At 38.4% G+C, this 24,817-nt stretch overlaps 1 protein-coding gene across 2 annotated transcripts in view; it reads left to right on the top strand.

Annotated features, from left to right (window-relative positions):
* PDE3A (phosphodiesterase 3A) overlaps positions 1 to 24,817 on the top strand; it is a 316,118-nt gene that overhangs the window by 233,791 nt on the left and 57,510 nt on the right. The window lies entirely within an intron of this gene.

The raw sequence follows: 24,817 nt of genomic DNA, 5'->3' as shown, positions 1-24,817 counted from the left end.
GTAAGCTCTCAGCCTAGGGCTGCAGAGGTATTCTTAGCGTAACGCTGGGTGTTTATTTACAGGGATCAAAGAGAGCATGTGTGGAAATCAGAAGTCAGATTCATAGTTTTCCTTAACACCTCTGGTCTTGGAATAAATGTACTTCAAGCCCTAAAACACAAATAGAAAAGACTTGAAAATTTCTCTTTAATGAAATGATCCTCTAACTGGAATTTGGAGAGCTGGGGCCAAATACCACTGCTGTTCTGATGAGAAAGCGGGTTCTTGAAACGGAGCAGACAAGAAATGGAGCAAATCTTATAAAATGACTACTTTGCTCCTGTCCGTCTGCACTACTAAAAGTTGGAGCTTTTTGCCAGGGCGGAGGGGAGAGCAGAGTTGGGGGTGGAAGGGAATGATGAAGAAGGCCGTGGGGGCAGTTGTTTTTCTGTGCCTGCTGACGTCAACGAAATTGCCAGATGGCATTTGAATGTTTTGCAAAAAGACAGGAGCCTTTTATTACAGCTGTCACATGGGGTTTCATTCATTTGCATTCCCAAAAGTGGTCCAAAGCTCTCCTTGACGGTGGGAGTAATGAGGGCTCTGTACCTTCAGAGACCTAGAGAGCCTTTTTGTAGGACGTTGTTACCTTAAGTGGCTCTGATAAGGGACACGTGCTCCGAGAATGGCATATTTCACTGTCAGCTTCAGAGGGCCATGAACTACTCAGCTTCAATTAGGACTATAATGTGATCATTCAAAAATCTTCTCTGCAGAAGGTCTTTTGTGGATCCTGACAGCCTTGGAAACACACTCAGTAGCACCTGAAGGGTTTAAAATGGCAACAAGGAGCTCCAGAGAAAAACACACATTTTGTGAATTTATCCCAGGACTGAAAAATACCTCGTGTATAACAGACCTGTGCGTTTGTACAGCTTGGCCGTCACCATCTTGCCCCATGCTGCTGTCATCCCCACACCACTGCGAGGGACAGGGAAAGGAAAAAAATGAACTTGTAGAAAAATCTGTGGGTCCATACACAGAAGAAAGAAAGGAGCTTTGAAATGCCAGGGGCCACTCTCGGAAATGGATTCCAGGCCACACTCTTGCGCCAGGCTGACCTGTCCCCTTCATACTCAATGCTTCCCACTTCCAGCAGTGTTTATGTTTTACTGAATTGTAATGCCTGGAATTTCTCAAAATTTTAACTCACTGGGTTATCAAGTACACTTTTAAATGATGTACCTCTTTCTGGGACAGGTAATTGGATGAACTGATTTCCACAGCTACTTCGAGAATGACGAAAGGGATAAGGTACTTAAACCAGAGAAAGTCTTTGTCACTGTTGTTATAACTCACATGACTTGTTACCACAAATAGCAAAATGATTTGATATTATAAGATTGAGCTGTGTTACCCTGGTCACGTCCTCCTCCTTACCTGAAGTTAATGACGCGATAGACTGTTTGGATGGTAGTAGGTCTGTGCATTGTGTTGAACTGAAAAGCATCTGGTATACCAAGGGAATTGGAGGCAAGGGACGAGAGAGAAAGTTTGAGAATAGCTATTTATATTCCCTAGTGTCAGTCTTACACCCACACTGGCAGTGATTAAATAGAGTACTTACATTGGGACCGATCATCTCAATTTGGTCAAAAATCTTTTGCCCTCTTGTCAGTGGCAACACAGGATGTGCGGATGTCAAGACTGCTGGCTCAAGTGGTGTTCAAACCTAGAGCCATTTTCCGTGTGCCCGGTTACGCTGTCAATGAAACCAGTACAGTCACTGTTACTGTTCCATGCTCCAAATGCATATCCAGGCTTGGCCATGAACTAGTTTCCAAAGAGGAACAGTAAGAGTGGAATTGTGGGGAGTGTGTTCATCTCATTTTAATTTCACTTTCTGGTTCTGCTTTAGGGTCTAGGGAGATTTAGGAGAAGATGGTGAAGATTTTGAAGGTTCACGCAGCACCTTTCAGGTTCCTCTGATTCCTTCCCCCCCACAACATCTGTAGGGGCCAGGGGCCCATGCGGTAGCGCCATCAGTGTCTTGTATTCCTGAGCAGATCCAGATCTGAGTGGTGGCACGAGGTCAGGAGCAAGGAGCATAAAACCAACGTCAAAGGATACCTTTTAGGAGAAAGATGGTGTCAAGAAACACAATTAAAATGGGCAGGGTGATGGGAATTAAAAAGAGAAGGGATATAAATATAAATCACTAACCCCCACCCCAGGCAGTGCCAAGGTGTTTTGCAGAGAGAATCAAGATTAGAAATGTACTCACAAATACATTTTTCACACAGAGTGTATTCAGGCCTAAATCTCAAGGGTGCGCAGGCACCCGTAGATTTATTACACACTGTGTTCATGTTTCCCTGAGAATAAACCTCAGGAAGCCTGGAGTGTTAACAACAGTGTCCTACTTTGCGTGTCCTAGCTCCACGTCCACTCTGAGAGTGCAGAGCACTTGTACCAGGCGTTAAGCATGGCCATTGTCGATATTACAATGGCCATTATTCACTATCACCTATCGAACATGCTAGAGTTTGCCTGAGCCTTACCGGAATTAAAACAATATATTCCTGAATATCACTCCAGCTGATAGTCATTTTTGCCGTATTGCACTTCTCCCCGCAAAGTCCTGAAATGGCAAGCCTATGATTCATTTATTTCTCAGCTATAGAAACACAATGTTCTGTTAACTTCTCTCCCCTTATCATGAAATAAGTTTTCAATTGGGCTGTAACATGGTATATTGCATATATTGGGCAGTGCTGTAGTTCAAAGGCAATATAAAACCATACATGGATGTCACTGTTTTGAAGGGAGTGTCATAACAAAGAATTGCAGAGCCAATTGTAGTGCTACCCGAGAGTCAGACCACCATCTTACTTTAACAACACCATCTCTCAATCGGAGGCAGTTCGTATACAGTTTTTAGGGCCTGATATCTCATGGCTCATGCCATAATCCAAAACACAATTCCATGTTACAGGTGAGCGGGAGCAGCTTTGTTCTGACACACAGATAGAACCTTCCCATGCCTGGCACAAATGGCCAAGATCTGTGTGTGCCCTGTTGGGGATCAGAGGTAGGAATGAGGACAGGCTGTGCTGGGCTGAGTCCCATGAGTCTAGCTGAGGGCCTGGTAGAGGTGTTATTTTTCTACTAAGTTGGCCCAGAGAATCCAGATTTCAAAAACTTGTGAATTTTAACTTATCTCACGAGAGGCTGATAAATACACCCAAATGCTGGTGTGTCCTCCCTTTTCTTGAGGAATATCATTGCCAAATAGATTATAACACAGTGGCTGTTCTGTATTTTGCTCGTGGAAAGTCCTAGGAAAGTCTACCTGGGCAAAGAAGTCGGTGAATAAATAAATGCATCTCTTAACTTGGTGAGCAGTTTGTATGCACCTCATGGGTTACACATGCTGAGATAAGCACTGGAGATAAGAGTTAAGGGAAATAAAGTCTAGGGGTGAAGACAGGTATGCAAACAAAGTATTCCAATTTCAGAGCAATGATTGATATATAATTAGGGTGTTAAAGGAGTACAGATGATGGAGATCTACCCCAGTTTGATGTAGAGTAAGGAGGAGTCAGAAAAAAGATTTTTTTGGAAGAATTAAGTTGTAACGGGATAGTAAGAAGAAACCAAAGGAAGGTGGTGATGAGAATATTGAGGAAGTAACCACATTCACCCATGTATGATTAAAAAATAACATGTGGAAAGCATAGTGTGTTTTTAAGTGTTTTTTGGAGCATTAAAACACAGTGAATACTCTTTTTCGGGGTGAAATAGAGTAGCAAGCTATATAGCAGGTAAAAACGGCAGGACTCTGCCAGTGATTAATGAAATGAAAGTGAGGAAGGGGAGTTAAGGCTTTCGAGATAAGGGCGGGTAATTGGCGGAGATTGAGGCAGTGACCAAGGTTCTAGAGTCAGACAAGCAGTTGGGAAAGTAATAAGGTGAGGTGCGGGTGCTCTGCTCTGAGGAGCTATGATGCGCATCTCCCTGGAGTCCAGTAATAGTGGAAGCTCTGGGCAGAGAGGTTTGGGGCAAGAGATGGGTTAGGGGTTGTTAGCTGATGATACAGGTCTCATGAGAGTGTGTGGACAAATTTAGAGAGCATCTATAGAATGAAGAAAACAATAGGCTAAGAGGTAAAACCTACGGAAATGGCTTTTAAAATGTTGAGGGATCTGGGGTACCTGGGTGACTCAGTCATTTAGGCGTCTGACTCTTGATTTTGGCTCAGGTCGTGACCTCCAGGTCCTGGGATCGAACCCCACCTCAGGCTTCCCACTCAGTGGCGAGTCTGCTTGAGGATTTCCCTCCCGTGGCCCCTCCCTCCTCTCTAAAATAAATAAATCAGTCTTAAAAAAAAAAATAAATATAAAATGTTGAGGGATGGGGAGTGAGGGGGGAAAAATCCAGGAGAGACAGAAGAAGATTGTTCAGGGTCATAGGAAAAGACCTAGAAGGGCATGATACCATGGGAGTTGAAGTAAATGAGGTCTTCAGTAAATGCATGTCACCTTACTGTAAACTTCTGTGAAGAAGTCCAATAATGCAGGGCCTGAAAAGTATCCTTTGAATTTGGCAATTAAAACCCACTGTGGGGAATAAAAACCCCACTGGGAAAGCAGGAGCAATTACAGTCTTTGTTCTAGAAGCCCAGCCCAGTGGATGGGGATCTGAATGAAAAGTAAGAAAATGAAGACTGTGAATACTAACAGTTCTTTCAAAAAGTCTGGTAGGAAAGTTGGTGATTAAAAGGGGGTGCGGAGATTAGGGGAAGAATATGGGTTTAAAGAAGAGTAAGTGGCGTTCTAGCAAGGGAGAGACTGGAGTGTTTCCAAAAAAGGGGTTTATATAGGCTTGACAAGGCACTGGTATCGGAAGTTTGCTTTTGAAGTATACTTTCAGAGTAAAGAGACAAATAATCTTAATGGTTACTGTCATCTTGCCGTTAGCTTCATGTGTCCTTCTGAATGTCAGGGCTTTTTCTGCCAGGTTCTTTTGAACACCAGTTGGCCAGTTAGGGATATTTGAGTTGCAGTGAAACCAGCTCTTCTTTCCCAGCTGCTCCTTTCTAATATTCCCTGTTATAACTTGTCAGCAAAAAAATATTTACCACAATAAATTCTTCATGACAAACATAATTTTCACTATAATATTTACCATTTATGGCCAAAATCTCCGCACAGATACCAGTATGTCTCCCAAGCAGAAAAGTCAATCATTGACACTCTTGGGTAGGTTAGATTGTGGAAAGGTGGTAAATCTTAACTATGTAAAGATTTGATTGAAAAGCCTTTTTTTAAAAAAACTTCCTGAATCTGAAGGAAGAAAGAATATCATCTTCAAAGAGCGTATGGGATGATTATGTGTTGATTACAGTGGAAGGCTCTCAAAAGTTAGTATTAGTTTTGAGAAAGCAGATGGATTAACTGTAGATCTCCAGAATTACCTCTTTGGAGGGACAGATGATCAACCTGCACTAAATAAAGAAATTTAAACATTGTATATAGTCCTATACAGTTGGTAGTATCAAACTACTATTTCAGCAATGCTTCAACATCTTTTCGTTCTGATTTTTTCCCTTCTGTGTTCTCGTATTTCCCAATAATGTAAGTGTGTCATTACTACAAAGAAAGCCACTTTCCGTCAAGTGGAGTGCTTGCTGGAGTGTTAATCATATAAAGGAAAGGAGCCCCGAATATAAGCAGTGGGTCACATAGTCAAGGACCGAGGAAAATCAGCGAGTGCATCCAAAGGAAATTCAAATATGCTGCCTCTCCTTTCTTCAACACTCCCCTCCTTTTTTTTTCCCTGGCTCCTGGGAACCTATGGTTGCCAGTCAGTTGAGTGTGTTTATTACAGGCAGTTGCCTTAAGCAACATGATACTCAGTAGGAGGTTGTGAGAACTTGAAGGGGATGTTTTTGGCTATAAAGACCAGGCGAAGGCACACTTTTTGGACTGAAGAGTATGATGGAGAGTCTACAAACTTTTGAGAACTATTTATAAGAATGACAGATTGTGTTAGAAGGCAGAATTCATGTAATAACTAGGTTTTGGGAGTTCTTATAATAAGCTGAGTGCTAAGGTTATAAAAATGAATAAAAATCAGTCTTGCCTTCAAATCCACAGTCTGGCAAGGAATATATTCACAGACAATTAGCAATATGATAGTAGATGTTAGGACAGAATACTAGGGAGGTTTTGAGGCTGAAGTGATTAATTTGGTGTCAGTCTGGGAATGAGGCCTAAGTGTTTTATGTTTGAAAGTTGGATCTTGATCATTAATACCAGTATATCAGAGAGATGAAGTGGTAGGCAGAAGTAACACCATAAACAAAGGCATGGTATATTGAGGAGATCATCTAGGACAGCTGAGGAGGAGACACGTTAGTGGGATATATGGACATGTAACTGGGGTAATAGGGGTTAAGGGCTAAATTTTAAGATGCCTAAAGCCATGTCATGAAGTTGAATCTGATTCTATGACTTTGGGAAACCATCAAAGAAAATAACAGAGCAGCATATTAGTATCTCTGTATTGGGAAAAATCAAGTTTGTGGTGGGAGAAAACTGGAAGAAAAAACCTGCAGTCATCCTCTTGTGAAATAATGAGATGGATTTAAGGGCAAGGGATTAAGGCATTCTAGAAGTTGAACAGCTCGTCAGCAGAAATTTTCAGATGCAGTGATCAGTCTGATGTTGGAGATAAGAAAGTAAAAAATCACTTCAGAAAAAGTCAAGGTGTCCAGTTTGGGTGACTGATTTTTTTGTTAGCCAAGGTAGAAAATCATGGAGGGAAAGAACAGTCAAGAAGATGGAGGTGAAATGTTCTCCTAGAGAAGGCAGGGTCTGAACTAACCATGGGGTATCCAAGTGAAGCTGTCCAGGGAGCAGATAAGCACACAGGCCCGAGTCCAGAGAAATGGTCAGTGTTGGAGCTCCAAATTAGCAGGTACTCACTGTGACACAGGATGAAAGCTGGAAGGGAAGGGCATAGATAGAACAAGAAAAATCAGTACCAAGGGTCAATAGTTAAGGAGGGAAGAAGACCCAGCAAAGCAGACATAGAGTAAGGAGGGAAGAAGACCCAGCAAAGCAGACATAGAGTAAGGAGGGAAGAAGACCCAGCAAAGCAGGCATAGAGTTCCTTCTCAGAGGGACTGGACCAGGAGAGGAGAGGACAGGAGAAAGAGGCTGTGGAGCAGGGTGAAGAAAGACAGAACCGGGAATGTTGTTATTAGATATTTTAGCTAAGATATTGATTGCACTTGATAGAGGATTTTATTTTATCAGAGACATAAATCAGATTGCGATGAATAGAAGATTCAATATCTTAAAAAAAAAGATAAAGTATCTTAGAAAAAATAAAAGTATCTTTAAATATATATTTTTAAAAAAGATTAAAAATCTCTTTAAATGAGGCACCTGGGTGGCTCAGTCGTTAAGCGTCTGCCTTCGGCTCAGGTCATGATCCCAGGGTCCTGGGATCGAGCCCCACATCGGGCTCCCTGCTCAGCGGGAAGCCTGCTTCTCCCTCTTCCTCTGCCCCTCCCCCTGTTTGTTCTCTCTCTCTCTCTCTCAAATAATCTTTTCAAAAAATATATTTAAAGGGTGTTAAGAGAGAGCAGAGCTCTCTTTCCAGGGGTTTAATAGATTAGAATTTAAAAGGAATAAATAGCATCTTAGATGGGGTCAAAGAACAATTTTGTTAGCAAGAGAAATGCTGACAATGTTTTTAGGTTGAGAGGAGGGAAAGGGGAAGAAAAAAAAAGAGTGACTAAGAAAAACACAAAAAGAGAAATACACTGTCCATTTTAGAAGCATGAGATTACATTTATAGAGGTGGGGGACTGGCGTTGGAAAGAAAAAAGAAAATTTCCGTGAAACAATAGGGAGGAAATTAAAATTATAAAATTCTCCCCATGTTTAGAAATTCATGGAAAGCTAAATTAGAAATTTCAATGAAGGATTGGATAAACTTTGTATATTGCCCAAAAGAATTGGAGTAAGGTAATTCATTTAAAGTAATTAGGCACCTTTTTCCTGAGTATGCTTAAAGTTGCCGTGGGAGTAGAAAATAGATATAAAATGATTCTTATCTTCAAGAAGCTCATGAAATCCACACATGATAGTGGAGTACATTTTCACAGGAAGATTTTATGAATGGCATTTTGATTATTGCAAGTCATGTTGAAGGTCCATGAGTTGCAAATGTGGCAATTTGCAATTAAGACACCCATATGGATAGTGTGCTGGCGTGCTGGTGTTAGAAGTGAGTCACTTAGCTAGAGTGAAACTAGTCATTGCTCTGCTCTCATAGCTCCCAGCGGGCTACTAGGGTTTGCTGAACCTCTGATAATCATATTTTTATTGCCTCATAATATTCTGAAGATAGTAACTGAAACCAGGTCTTTAAAGTCATTTTGTAGATAATCCTACTATAACATGTTTATGCTATAACCGTGTTTATGCACCCAGTGTTTATAGCAGCATTATCTACAGTAGTCAAATTCTGGGAACAGCCCAAGTGTCCATCAACTGATGAATGGATAAAAAAACGAAGTCGTATATATATGTAAACACACACACTGAACTATTACTCAGCCATAAAAAAGAATGAAATCTTGCCATTTGCAGTGATAGGGATGGAGCTAGAGAGTGTAATGCTAAGTGAAATAAGTCAGTCAGAGAAAGACAAATACCATATGATTTCACTTACATGTGGAAATTAAGAAACAAAATATACAAACAAAGGGAAAAAAAGAGAGAGAGAGGTACAGACAGACAGACAAACCAAGAAACAGACTCTTAACTCTAGAGAACAAACTGATGGCTACCAGAACGGAGGTGGGTGGGGGATGGATTCAGTAGGTGAAGGGGGTTAAGGAGGGCACTTGTGATGCCCTGGGTTTTGTATGTAAGTGTTGAATCACTATATTTTACACCTGAAATTAATATTACACTCTGTGTTAACTAACTGGAATTGAAATAAAAACTTTTTTTAAGATTTTATTTATTTGTCAGAAAGAGAGAGCACAAGCAGGGGGAGTGGCAGGCAGTGGGAGAAGCAGGCTCCCCGCTGAGCAAGGAGCCTGATGTGGGACTCGATCCCAGGATCCTGCAATCCTGACCTGAGCGGTAGGCAGACACTTAACTGACTGAGCCACCCAGGTGTCCCTTAAATGAAAACAAAAAAATTAATTAACTCAGACTTGTAGATAGATATATTATAAAATTTTATTTTCATTACCACCTACTTATCCACTATTTCCATATGCATTTGGTAAAGTTATATGTTGTATTAGTTGTTTCCAACCGTAAGAAAAAGAAAACTTTATTCAGATTAGTGGTAGCACATAATTTGAAATGCTTTATTATGTTATCTCTTATAATAAGAAGGCCAGAGGAAAGAAGTCTTCAGGGTTAGTGAATTCATGACTTAACATTGTAACAGATGTAAGTTCTTTATTCTTTCTACTTTGCTACTGTCTACACTATTAGCTTCATCCTAATGCTGATTCCACTTGTGATCCATAGATGGCTGCTAGCAGCAACATTGCTTCCTTTTGGAGGGTGAAGAATTTTTGCCTAGAAGCACTAAGCAAGGTTCCCCTCATGTCTCATTGAATTACAGTGACTAAGACCTATGCATTCTTGACCAAATTTTTGGCCTTAGGGGTGCAATCACCATGATTCGTGTAGAGAGTCAATCACAACATCTGTGTAGGGTTTGAAGAGAGTTAAGAACCTGGGGCATGTCTCTGGACATATTTGCTTTGATATTAAAACGCTACAGTAGTCCCTAGGTCAACAATCAAGTCTGTTGACTGATCAACAGCCGCAAGACCTGCTTGATGGGCATCTTAAAATCTGTTTGATCTTTTGGGCCATTGTATAGGGTGGCTAATGATAGAGACATGATAGTAAGTTTAAATTCTTTGTTAGAAATATTGAAACCAGCAGGAAAGACAATTTGAGGCTATTTTTAGTTAGACCTCACTCTATATTAATTTTAGTCTTTAGTTTGCCATAAGAATCAGCATGTGAAAACATTCATTGCTTCTGGCCCGTGTTTGTTTTAATCATGCTTTGCTTATTTTTTCTCTATGGGATATTTTAATTAGGTTCTTGTATTATACTTCCATTCATATCTTCTTTTTTTTAAGATTTTATTTATTTATTTGAGAGAGAGAGAACACGAGTGAGAGCACAAGCAAGGGAGGGGCAGAGGGAGAGGAAGAAGCAGGCTCCCCACTGAGCAGGGAGCCTATTGCGGGGCTCGATGCCAGGACCCTGGGATCATGACCTGAGCTGAAGGCAGATGCTTAACCAACTGAGCTACCCAGGCACCCCCATTCATATCTTCTTATTTTAAGATGAAATAAAACTAAGATAGACTGAAATGATAGCTAAAGAGGAATTCACTATCAGCTTTTCCCTAGATCCTTCCTCTTGATCCCCAGGAGGGGGGGAATAAACCCTTTTAATCAGCACTTTTATTAATCTTGTAAAATTATAATCTTTGAATATAATTTCTGAAGTCACTTTGTCTTCTTTGCAGTTATCTGCAACCTTTGTCTTAAGGAATCTATGCTGAATCTCAACAAATTGTTGGCCATTTGTATTCCTTCGATATCCTATTATTGCTATACTAACAGCATGTGGGAGCATTGTTGAACCTAACAATTATGTCTGCAAGGAAGAAAACAAAACTATGACATAAATGTTGAGTGACTCATCGTTATGACCAAATAACTTCTTTTCTTGCCTGATTTCCTCTTCACTCAGAAGCACATTGTTGCTAAACATGAGGGGTAGGGTATCTTTTGAAATGCTTTTTATACAGAATCTTTATAATCCTTCTCCACATCTACCTATTAAATATCTTGGTGAGTTACCGGGGTCTATTGACCCGAAGATAATCATATTTATTATCTGAGTGTCTCATAACATTATGAATATAATAAGATTATAACTGAAACCAGTTTCTTAAACTGAAGTAATTAAACCAGACTTGTAGACAGATGCATTATAAAATTTTATTTTCATTACCACCTAAAAGGAAAACAAAGACAGATGCTTTCCTATTAGCAACAGAAGTCTCTACAAGAACCACAAGTTTTTCCTTCCAGGAGCAAATATTATATGAGATCTGGCCTAAGGATAGGAAATAAGGAGGAAAAAAATAAGTGGCATTTTTCTTGATGGAGAAACATTAGTAGTGGGGTCTTCCCTAAAAATTAGTTCTGCGAAGAGTCTAATTTGATTTTCAAAAGCAATGTAAAGGAAGGGAGTATCACACAAATTCTCAGAGTATCCTGATGATGTTAATAAGTTCTCCTTGATAAGGAGAGCCTAAATTGATAAAGATTAACTGAAGGAAGCGTTTGCAAAACTAACAATATGTAGCAAATTGACAAAGATATTTTATCTCATCAAAGATAAGTGACCATACATAGGAACGGTTACCCTAAAATACTGACGGACAGTTTAGTGTTGTGATTAATAGTGTAGGTCCAGAATGGACCTGCTGGACAAGTTACTTAACCATTTTTGCCCTAGTTTCAAATTTTGAAAGTCATTCCCTTTATAATTTGTAGAGCTGTGAGTTGCCTTCTGGAAAATCAAGAAATGATATTACTAACTTTTTTTTACATTTTTTTTATTTTATTATGTTGTTATGTTAATCACCATACATTACAACATTAGTTTTTGATGTAGTGTTCCATTATATTACTAACTTTTAATATTTTACTCAGATCTTCTCTGCATGTAAAATGGTTCACAGGTAAGCTTACCTCATCCCTTAAAACCAGTTAGCAAGAAGCAGGCAGACCCGAATGTGCTCTGAGAGGCCAAGGAGCTTCACGTTCCCTACTCTTTACTGGGGGAACGGGATGCTGGGAAGCCTTGAAATCCAGGTTTCAAAGTTGAGAGTTGGGTGTTGGAGCTTTGAGAATTCTAAGGGCTGAAGATTTTGAGGGAAATGTCGAGAAACCAGACATTTCTATATTTGAGTCATGAGTATCTTTGCAACCAGTCCCTCTTCCTTTTCATGCTTCTCTGGAAAATTTATTTTTATTTTCATCCTACTTTCAGGAGAGCTATGGATGATATATGGTGACTCAATTTTCAAAGTTGGCCAGATGTAGGTGTTTAGAGTCTTGCATTTTGAGAAAAAACTTACTTCCCTCCTTGTAATCAGAGGTGGTGGTGATTCATCACAGGGTTCCCCTAGCTTCCTCTTTAGTCCTCTGATCACTTTTGGTCCCCTGAGCATCTTCCACTAGGCTGCAGGCTTCTTGAGGGCAGCCAAACTCATTCATCTCCATAGCCCTAGGGTATAGACATTACCAGGTACTCGGTAGATGTTCAGTTAATATTTGTTGAGTAAATGATGCAGAAATGGATGTTTTCCAGTGCCTCTATATTTCCTTTTTGAATCACACCATTGATAAAATGTGTTTTTTCTTAAAAGATTGCACTGTGATTGAAATAGGGTGCATTTGCAATGTAGAACCAAAAAAATGCTATCATACCTACTATTAAGTGGTTGTATAAGCTTTTGTGAGCTGGCCTAGGAATTTCATCACTGTTTGTAGTATTACTTCTCTAGAAAAATTCATTCTGAGTTCCCCCCCAAATTTTTTGATGTAAAAGCGTTTTGAAATTTGATCTATTTATACATTTGGAAACCTTGTTACATAATTTACAGTGCCTTTGCTTAGTTAGAAACTGGAATTTACTGAGTTTTAAAAATACATTTATGAAGTATTGGATGTTGTATTAAAACAACTTGGGGCTATTAAGAGTGTCCATTCACCCCCTCTCCTTACACTGTGGAGGGCCACTACCATGATATATCAAAAAGAGAACATTTTCTTAGTTGCTGAGACCCAGGGTGGATTTTATACACTGACAAGTGAACTCTCCACATTTTATTTTGTGAAGGCAAGAGCCCTTGAAGAGATTTTCAAGAGAAGGAACTGAGAATACTGTGAACAAAATAAAAGAAGACTACTGCAGGAATTAATGCATTGTATTTTTTTTTCATGTCTCAGTATTGAATCACTTTACAAGTGCAGTTGATGCTCCTTAATGTTACTGTCCCTCTTCCCTCCCTGGTCATTGATGCTGCAAGAATCCTAGTTTCCCACGTCTTGTTGTGGCAGCCCTGGTCAAATCTGTTGTCTTCTCTCCACACCTCTGCCTTCCTCAAGCACTGTGCACTGTTCGATGACATCATTTTCCTTCTTGGACATCTTTCATCACTCAATTACGAACTGATAGAATTAGAAAGCTTTGTCCTCCATTCATGGGCATCTGAAATCTGGCTTCATATTTCCTTTTCAACCTTATTTTCTACTAATAAGCAGCAGAAATCCTCCATGCCTGAGAGACTGGTCTACTCATGGAATCCTGCGTTTGTTTTTCTCATACAGATACCCGAGCCTGCATTCTGACCCCATGATTCTTCAAGCTTGACTGCTCTGTTTCTCGCCTGCTCTGGGCCTGCTCTTCCACTTTCCCAGGATCTCGGGTCCAATGGCTCAGCCTTCTCTCTTTCCTTTCTGGCAGAGCCCTCCTGTTTTCACTTTGTTGCCTTTTCGTGTAAAATTTCACGCTGAGTACCACTGGAAGGCACACAAACAGCATATTGGAGCTGAAGTCTCTAACCTCAGCTAGACCGGCAGTATTGGCTGAGAATCTAGCCAGCTATTTCTTACTCCTCTTTCAAACGTTCTTCATTCTCCTCCATACTTATTCTTTTTTTTTTTTTTAAGATTTTATTTATCTGTTTGAGAGAGAGAGCAGCAGCAGAGGGAGAAGCAGGCTCCCTGCTGAGCAAGGAGCCGGATGTGGGACTCAATGCCAGGACCCTGGGATCATGACCTGAGCCAAAGGCAGACGCTTAACCGACTGAGCCACCCAGGCGCCCTCTCCTCACTACTTCTAACCTAACATTGCCTATATCACTTTCTCAACAAGGGACTCAAGACTAATCTCCAGAGTTAGATAAAACCCAAAGTATAGGAACTCCAACTTCTCCCCTGCAGATCTAGGCTTTTTTCCTCACTGTTACCATGGGAAATGTACCCCCATTATGAAAGGTTAGTCCCACTCTACTTCCTTCTCCTGGACATTGATCTCTTTATCATTCCCACTGTTTTTGTTGCACTTGAACGCCTTCATACTAGTGGGATCTCCCCCTTCAACATTTGTGTTTGCTCACGTGCTCCCCAGCTCTTTAGAGCCTGTTTTCCCTCTGGATAGATAGGGACATACCTTCCATTTTACCGCTAGTTTTCAGAAGAGAGTTGTCTACATTGTCTCCATTTTCACACCTTTTCTTTGCTCAGTTTTTTGCAGTGTGACTTACAGCCTCAGCATGTCACTAAAATTGTACTCTTTAGTGTTACCAGTGACCTGCCAGATACTAAACTAAGGGAATACTTTCCAGGATTTATTAATCTCTAAAAATCTCATCAGTCACCACTGGCCACTCTTCTCCTCTTGACAGAAGCATTTCCTTGACCCATATGACCCTATACTCTTAATTTTCAGTTGCCCTTTCTCATTTTCCTTTGTGAGAGTCTCTTCTCCCTGACCATTGTAAATTAGTATTGATTATGGTCCTGCCTTCAGTCCACTCTTCTTTCACTTTATACACTTCCATGTAGGGTGTTATTGAAATGACCGTATCTGTGTCAGTGATACCCGGATGTGTATTTTCAGTTCAGATGTTTCTCTTGATGTGCAACTTTGAATCATCCTGTGAATAGCACATATTTACACAAAGATGAATATCTCAGCATCCACATCAAAACTCATTCCTTCTCCTATGATTGCTAATTCAGGGAAGGGTTCTTAGCTATCCGTCTGTCTAAGCTATAAGCCTGAAAGTCAGCCTGACTCCTTCCTCCCCATGTACTGATGATGTCACTACCCTGCAGAGGTTTCTCATTACTCTTAGTGGGTTAATCAAAGCTCTTGGATTTGGCTCCTGTTCCTGTCATGATGTATTCCCTCAAACCTCTCCAGACACATCCTTTTCTTCTTCTTCTGTTTTTAAATTTGAATGTAATTGACACACAACATTATATTAGTTGCAGGTGTACGACATAATGATTTGATAATATGTATATTGCAAAATGATCACCACAATAAGTCTAGTTAACATTCATCACTATCATTACAGATGTTTTTCTTGTGATGAAAACTTTCAAGATCCACTCTTAGCAACTCTCAAATATGTATTACAGTATTATTAACTATAATCACTGTGCTCTACAAGGACACATCCTTTTCAACCTGAAGCACTCTCTACTTCCTCTGAGTGTTATTACTAAAAGGTCATTCTTTCTCTACCTCCAGGCCTTTTAACTCTTTTCCCAAAAACATACTCATCTGTATACGCAAATCCTCTGCACGCTCTTTCCATATGATTATCACGTTATAGAAAAAGGCATAGAGTCATTTTTTTGCCTCAGCACTATTTTCCTCCGCAGGTTCACTGTTTCCTGCGTAGGAGTTATTCCAGAATCAGTTTGTTAAATACCATTTTTATTTATGACTCCAGTATTTCAATATTTTTACTTAAGTTAAAATCAGAACATGAAATTGTGCTAGAAGGCTAAATGTTTTAGGATGGCTTCCAGAAAATTCAATTATTTGTTTTAAGGAAATACCTTGGACACTGTAATTTGTCCTTTTATATTCTTCAAGGCATAGAACTGGGAGAGAGGAAATGTACTTCTCTGGAGGTTTAGAATATGGTCCTTATGACTTCACTCATTTTTAATATCACTGAGTGCCTACCCATGATCAGATACTAAACTAGGGTCTGGGGTTAAACTGGTGAATGAAAACTAGCGTTGCCTTTGTCCTCGTAACATTTTCAGCCTAAAAGAGGAAGACAACACTTTATCAAGATCACACATCAAAGAGTTGGATTGAAAACTGTCACAAGTGCTTTCGACAGAGACGTTCTAAGAATACATGTGAGAATTGGTCAGCGATGCAAGATTTTTCTGAAGTTACAGCTTCCAGCGTTTTTCATTTGTTTGTTTTTGTGTTTGGTGCTTGGGTGGCGTATGAGGTCCAGGCACACATGTGGTGAACAGGCTGGATGCTACTGCAGGAATCAGAGGGAAGAGCTCCCGGTTAGGCAGCGTTAGGAGTAAATCAGTAACACAGCTAAGTAAGTGCCCACGACATAGGAGAGTCTGGTGGCAGATAACACAGGGCGGATAGAACAAATGGCAGTGAAGGCTCACAAAACCATGGTGTTCGAATGCATATTTTGATTTTGTGTTTGTTTTGTTTTATGATTATTTTCATCACAATGGAAAATTACAAGTGGGAAAAAATTTAAATCCAATTGCATCTGAAAATGAGTCATCTGTACAATGTTTACCTTATGAAAATGGGAAAGGGTGACGGAACTGAAATGCTCGTAATTGAGAAGAATTATCAATGATGTAATTATAGTTTCACTTTAACAATGGTCCTGAGAGATATAACACAATTTAAAATTTTGTACTACTTTCTACCAATAGTTTTATGGAAGTTATTCTTTTTTTAGTTTTGTTACCCCCCCCCCCCCCCCGCCCCGTGAAAAAAGAAACTAAACTCTGAGGGTTAATGAGGGAGCAGCGCTCATTCAAAAGCTCTTCCGACAATTAGGGTTCTTTAAAAAGGCAGAATACTGCCATCTGTTGTTCACTGAAATTGTTTTTAGGCTAAGCAAACAGAAACCTCAAGTTCAAGTTCAATAGCAATTCTCAAAACCTAACAAGTCAAGGACCATCAAAATACATCAGCTTTTATGAGTTCATACTCTTTTCAGAGATTCTTAATTTTTCTATATTTCTAAACTCAGTCAGAAAATCCGGTTTCTTCCACTAACAGAAATAATAATGCTTTTTATTTATATAGCAATTTATACTCTCCAAGCCTTCCTGCCTTCCTTTGCGTGAGCAGTCAAAAGGACAGCTCCTTACCTGAATTCCTCATACTTTCACCAGCCACCTCATCTTTTTCTAATTAGAAGAAACAGAACCAGCCTGGAAGTCAAAGGCAGCTAAGGTTGTCTTTAGCAATATGGGTGCTTACGAGAGTAAGTGATTTAATAAGTATGTTTTATTTCCTAAATACAAAAACAGTATTCTGTGTTAATTGTTATTTTTGAGGCTGTTGAGCAAATTTGCTAGTGTCTGGAAGGTACTTAGAAAACAGAGGGACTGCTTTACAATTTTTGGCTTAATTACAGGTAGATTATAGGGAAATCTCTAAGGACACAAGGCCGCATACTGTATCCCGTTTGGTAACATGGAGTGCTCTTTGAACATCAAAAGAGAAGGAAGTTGAGAATTCTGATAACTGCTGCATTTTGCTATGCCTCACCTCTCCCATGAGGCCAGCCCACAGAGATGTTGGAAAGCAGTTTGATGAAGGGCCCTATATGTTTTCCTCCTACTGTACATATATATTATCTTAAGGAGAAAATCCAAATGTAAACTCATATTCCCTGCCAGAAAATTAAAATAAGCAAACATCTGCTTCCTTAGGATGGCATTTAGCCAAAGTTCAGCCTACAATGAGTTACTGCAAAATTTTCACATGATTTCATTTTTAAAAAATTTCCCAACCAGCTTCAAGTCTAAAATTATAAATGGGTCCTATGAAAGTATAAACACATATGCAATTTTGCTGGCTCTGAGGTCAGAACCAGTAATACACCAAAGACCGTTTATCAATCCAGCTCACCTTCTAAGTGAATTTAGTACATTAGAGACCAAGATGCTACTCCCTGGTACCACAGGCATCCTCCCAGAGAAAGCCATGGAGCGTCGGGGTGGCAAAGGGTGCTTTAGAGACGTAGGAGACCACTCCCAAAAACCCAACAAGCATCTTTTCCCAGCATTGAGGACCAAAGTTGGGTAAGAACAGTCCCAGGGACTCTTTCCTTTTCTGTGTCATCCCTTACACTGTTTATTCCTCTCTTATCCCAACTCCCTCTTCACCCTGAGAATGTTCTTCCCATGCTATGTTTGCCTCCCAGGGTGCCTCCCAGGATGACTAAATAGAAAGAAAAAAAAAAAAAAACCAAAAACCTTCCAACAATGGAGCTAAGATGCCTGCTTTTAGAATTCCTTTCACATACTGTGTTATAAATTATACCAGTGCAATCAACCATATTAACTGAAACCAGGACCTTTGTACAATTACTTTCTGAGAGCCTAGAATTAATCTCAGAACTCTTACAAGTACGTGGGAATAGGGAGTACGATCTTTAGATTTACCTAGAATAAGAAATGAAAGTATTTAGGTTTTTGTTTTGGTGATTTTGGTTTTGTTGAGGAAGAAATTCTGTCTCTATGTGCATTTCATTTATGAACAAACTACTGGCCCAGTATATGTTGAAGACAAACATATGTGCGATGTGCAGCCTTTACCACACAGTTTTTTCTGTGCAGTAATAATGTGGTGATATATAATATTTATCAAACATGCCTTGTGGGCTAAGCACCTCTGCTGAGGTCTTTATGTGCATGATTGCATTTAATCATCAACAATACCATACGGTCGATATTATTATTATCCCCTGCTCAGAAATAAGAAAACGAGCAAGGGAGATACATGAATGTTTTGCAGATCTCAACAGATCTTAAATTTGGATGCAGCCAGGCTGACTCTAGAGCCTCTGCTCTTAAAGGCCCCATGTTCTGAGTCACAAAATAAAAATTTGATGTTGATGAATAAGTACAACTTCCTCTCTTTTATCCCGGTTCTTTATAACTTTGTTTTCCAACTTCTCATGTATACAAACTTCCATATTACATACATGACGAAAAAAGGCACTTGTTCCTTTTTGCACCCCATGTGCTAATTCATAAACCAAACCTTACTTTCTCCTCCTGGTTTCAGGGGTGGTAACGAATAGCTATGATGTAACTATTTATTATAAATGGTTCCTTTCACTGGAGGGCTTTCAAGTGAAAGGTGTTGGGTTTAAAATGGCATGGAGCTCTCTTAACAGATAGAATCAGGACTGTAGTCGTTCTGTTGATTTTAAAAGTTTTAAAGCAGAGAATTATACAACTTTGACCTCTATTTTCTGTACCTCTTGTAATATATTTAACTTACTACATAGAAATATGCAGGCTTTCAAGAGTCTTTTTGATGAAGAGCCAAGAATGTTTCTCTTTGAGCATGTGTGAGAAGCTCTCTTTCTTCCATGTGTGCCACATGGTGCTTCATTGTACGCAACTGCCAGTTTCAGTTTATTCCAGAGTGGAAGTGACTTAGGTACTTGAAAGCATTCTGGGTTCAAATCTTTCAGATAGGTTATCATTTTCTTTTGGGATGTTTACAGTCGTACCTTCCCTACTTAATTTAACAGAAATCGATATTGGGACCTCACTTTGATGAAATGTATTTATGAAGTCTTTAAAGCTATTCATCTTCGTTTTTTTAAAATATTTTTTTATTTTTTTAAATGTCTTTTATGAGTTACATTTATTTATTTATTTATTTATTTATTTATTTATTTATTTATTTAAAGATTTTTATTATTTGACAGAGAGAGACAGCGAGAGAGGGAACACAAGCAGGGGGAGTGGGAGAGGAAGAAGCAGGCTTCCCGCGGAGCAGGGAGCCCGATGTGGGACTCGATCCCAGGACCCTGGGGTCATGACCTGAGCCGAAGGCAGATGTCTAACAACTGAGCCACCCAGGCGCCCCTCAACTTCGTTTTTAAAGCACCTTTTCCATTTTTTACTCATGTTATCACTGGTTTATGGATATTTATCAGCATAGGTAATTTACAGTGACAAAATACAACTGGCCTGAACAGATGTGGGACCAAAGGAAACTGACACTTGGGAAATGTACAGCTCAACTCTTGGGAGTAGAAGTATGTAGAAGTTCCAGGGGAGTAGCCTCTCCCCACCCCCCACCCCCGCCCCGAGCACTCAGTGTACCCTAGGCATTTTAATATAGAGAGGAGACAGCATCAGTGACTCAATCATAAGTTATCAGGTAGAGCTTGGGTATGATTAGCAATGTGAAACAAAGCATTTTCTGTCTACATAATACTTTTTAAATCGTCTTAACAAATTTAAAATGCTTACTGATGCCAGGAAATAAGTTTTAAAATCATTTTCTTCTTTCTTCTTTGATGTATGTGTGTATGTGTATATGCAAAATGCTTTAGATTCATGGAATTGAGAAGGACCTTAGGAAGATCTAACCCAGTTCCCTGATTTTTGCAAAGGGGAGGACTGTGTACCCCCCCATGGATACAATATTGCCTAGAGTAAATCTGCGGTCAGTTTTGGAAACCATCCTAAGTTAAAATATTAAACAAAACAGTGGTCTGATTCAAGGCATACAGCATCTCAACTAGGTTATGTAGGTAATTGTCTTGATTATGGTTCTTTGGCATTTGTAACCTATCTTTGGGTTTCACATAGAATTATGAAGAGGGGCTTTTATACTGCTTCTAATTTTTTTTCCAGTCAGAATAAATTAATCTCCAAAGCAAATGACTCATCAGATGACTCACTAACTCACTGAGTCAGAAGACTTGAGAGTTATTATGTATCTTCCCCTTCTAAGCAGGGATGTATGTAACCTATTTGACTAAGTTATCAGTTTAATCTTTGCTTCAAAATATGTAGGAAGAAGAGCTATAACTTGACTATGTTGCTGCCGCCTCCAACAGAATTCATCAGGAATTAGATGCGTTACCTTCAGCCCACTTTCTACACCAGACAGCCTCCCTGATCATTTTGAATAGCAAATTGTTGTTGACCTCAATTTTCCCAGTCCCTTTCTGATTTTTCCCATGGGCATCTTCTCATTCTTTAAACGAAACGGTGTGTGTTGGCTTCTTTGTTTTCATTCACCTTGTTCCTGTAGTTATTTCCTAAAACTGTTTAACAATTATTCCTTTTAGAAATTCCCCATTTCTGGATGATATTTTGACAGAAACCCAAACACAGTGCTGCAGTAAATAATCTGGCATGTTACTTAAAGATATATAATTTTATTTTACATACATGCTGTTAGTAATTTGATTACATGAATTTATTTGTTGGAATTTTTCAAAATTTGTCTCTGAGGGTAATTTAGAAGCTTGGGTGTCCTTCATAAAGGGCACATCCTTTCTGACCACTACACGTATTCAAAGCTTTTAATAGTGTAATTTCGGAGTTTTAGCGCAGCAGTAGTAAGAGTGCAAACAAATTTCCTATAATTGAGTTGATTAACACATGCTTATTCTAAGAGTTATGTTTAATGGTGTTTATAAGTATATTTGTTATTATTTCTTTAACTTCTTATGTATAACTCCAGATTTTCCCGGCCTTTGGTTTACAATGAGTAGGGTAACTTGGAAGCAACTAGATCATATTATATAGCAAGGCATCTATGTATTCACATCCTAGAGATGGTAAAGTAGACTGGATGGAGATAATTGGGAGAAGGGAAAATATTTTAAAAACTGGGTGCTTTGAAAAGTGGTGGATTTACCAAGAGAATCAGTTATTTTTGGTTTAACATATAAAACCACACTTTCCTCAACTGTTTATCAGACTTAAATTCCAGATTTTCTATTTAAAGGTAGTGATCCAAATTTGGTTGTCATTTAAATAATGTTCAGGGAATTATACTTGCATCTTCTTAAATGTTAAATATAAATATTTCTATTATAAGGAAAGCTTGCAAAGTAGAATGTCTTATATTGCTTGGTCCCTTTTTTTTTTTTTTTTAAAAAAGGAAAAGATTTGTTTTAGCTCTACCATAAAAAGACTCAACTGTGGTTTTATGCTTTAGTATAGTTCATTACTGCACTCAAAGATGATTTCAGGCTGTTAGCTTAAGACTTTCCTTTAAAGTGGCTTTCATATAAACTTAACCTTTACTATTTATTATCACTAAGATTTCGCCAGTTAAATGGAATATTTCTGAGTATTTATTGGTATATTTAGAAATTTAGTTACATTATTTTCAAAGTTGGATAGGGTATGGCAGTACCCTCTGTGTGAGTCACTCTTTTTCGTATTTTGTATCATCTGAGGAAAAAACTCTGCTATCAACCAAAGCCCTTCTCCCCTAAAATTCCTTAATAGTTACTCCTTGGACTCTCCTGTGTCTTTATAACTTGCCTGCTGCTTATTGAAATAGGGGCCCATCTGTCATGTGTGGTTAGTCTTGGCAATTTTGTGGCAAGCAAATCTGATTGCTGGTTTTAGATTTTATGCCTCATTGAAGCCTTTAGTTATTTGAGCCAAAAAGTGGTGATAACTTCTATGTGTGATGCAACTTTTGACCGTTGTACAGTTCTAGTCTTGAATCGGAAAACCAGTGTAGCAAAGACCTGATTTCATTCCCATATTAAGTATACCTCGTTAAAGTATACTTTTTTTAATAGTAAAAATGTCCACTTTGGTTTCTTAGCCAATTCCAGTATGGATCATTTACTTCTTACTGGCATGAATATTGCTTTGTTTTTGCTTGAAGACCTTTGCTTTGGCCAAAGCTAGGGCATAAATAGCATTAAAGTACATAATGTGCTTCTTTTCGGAATTCTTACATAGCACTAACAATGACTTAGGAGAATGAGTTTTCAGTTCTGTTTGCATTTTAAAGTTACTTTAAAATTTTTTAATATTTGTTGTTTTCTGAGTATATCAGAAATGCATCTAGTACTTAAAAAAGAAAATATTATTTAAAAATCATAAAATGAGAGCATTGTAAAAAAGACTTGTTCTCTCACCAATAATTCATTGAAAGTTTTAGTTCAGATTATCAATGAACATGCTCTACATTTTCTTTAGGTTTGTAAATTTTGTATAGTGAGAACATTTTGAGAAAGCCTCTTTAATTATTAATTATAGAACATAAACTGTTGATTTCACTGTCAGAAAGTCTGAAAATGTTATGTCCTAAAAACAGTTTGACAAACTGTCATTTTTAAAGTAGATGGATAGGAATAAATATTACTCTTTCAGAAGGTCACGCTGAGTGAATTTTTTAGAAGCATCATAATTAGGGGTGCACTTGAAAATACGTGTTTCCCAAAAGGGAATGTTAACTTAGTTTGGTGGCATTTCTCATGAACATTTTTGAAGTTGACAGTGTAGGTACGTGTGTGAAGTATGCATGATTGTGTATCCTGAAACTATTAACGTTACACTTGAATTTTTATGTCAGTCCATAATAGATATTTAGGCATCCAAACAGAGAAGAGCGTGGCACAGACAGCACATAAAGCATTAAATAATTACAGACATATTTAGGAACATAAGATAAAAAAGTATTTTTTATCTTATTTTGGTGTACTGGCTCAGCACTTAAGATCTAGAACCAGAGTATTTGTTTGAGGTCTGATGTTTCCCTATTCCAGATATCTGATTAGGATTCTGGCAGGTTATCTTTTACTAATAAAACTGAAGTTAGTAAATGAAGTACCTTGTAGACTTGTGCTGAGCAAATGTCATGCCGCTATGATTATGATTATTATTCCATGGTAAAAGACATAACTGTTCTATATCATATCTTTGCAGAAAAACTTATCCATTACTTATAGTGGTCTAAGGCTATATATCTTTGTGTATTTTGGGTGTTTTCATAATTTTTATATTTTTCCAATTATAAAAATAATACATATTCACTTTTTTGAGGACATATTTTTCCCCACCAGTGAACAATATGTGTTTTTTCAAGTAATTATTTATAGATCATTTAAAAAACTATATACCACTTTATAATAGAGTTATACTACAACTTTCTTTGTATCATTTTTTCTATCGATATGCATTTATGGCTGAACTCTCTGGTTGTTGTCAGAGTGCTATTGCACTTGTTATGTCTTTGTCCTCATAGTTTTACATCTTGCAGTTTTTCTTTAGATGTCTGTTAACATTGTTTTCCTGGATCATAGAATATATACATTTAAGTGACAAATTGATAGACTCAGAAAAATACCCTTTCACAAACACTGGGTTATTTTGACTCACTGCTCACTTACCCAAACTATTACTAATACTTGGTGCTGACAGTCCTTTATTATTTTGCCGCTTTGATGAGTAAAAGTTTTCATTATATTAATTTGTATTTTATTTTTTTTTAAGATTTTTATTTATTTATTCATGAGAGACAGAGAGAGAGAGAGAGAGAGAGAGAGAGAGGGGCAGAGGGAGAAGCAGGCTCCCGAGGAGCAGGGAGCCCGATGCGGGACTCGATCCCAGGACCCTGGGATCATGACCTGAGCCGAAGGCAGACGCTTAACCATCTGAGCCACCCAGGCACCCATTAATTTGTATTTTAAATATTAGGCAGGCAAGTAGCTTTTTATACATTTGATTATTTACATTTTGTTTGGGTTGTCTATTCATTCCTTTTATCCAAATTTGTCTTTTATTGATTTTTTTTTAGAAGCTCTTCATTTGGATTTGTTTTGTCTTCTCTGTGAGACAAATATTTTCTCACTGTTTTTTTCCTTTGCCTATGGTATATTTTCTTAGGAGCTTATGTCTTTAGTCAGATCTGTCATATATTTCACTGACAGTTTATGAATTCATATTATTTTTTAACATTCCCATGTTATAACTTAATCCCTGTTATTTTCTTATAATAAGTTTATAATCTTATATGTTTAAATTTTTCATCTCTCTGTAGTTTATTTTGAAGTCTGTTGTGAGAGAATGACTAAACTTTTCTTCTAAATACATAGCCAAACTTCTAACAGCCTTGTATTGAAAAACTCCAGAGCTGTCATTATTATTTATACCATTATCAGT

Source organism: Callorhinus ursinus, unplaced genomic scaffold (genome assembly GCF_003265705.2).
Source record: "Callorhinus ursinus isolate GAN/ISIS: 27379988/994484 unplaced genomic scaffold, GSC_fseal_2.0 scaffold27, whole genome shotgun sequence".
In the NCBI taxonomy this organism is placed as follows: domain Eukaryota; kingdom Metazoa; phylum Chordata; class Mammalia; order Carnivora; family Otariidae; genus Callorhinus; species Callorhinus ursinus.
The sequence above is the reverse complement of the archived record's forward strand: the minus strand, read 5'-3'. Positions and strand labels throughout refer to the sequence as shown.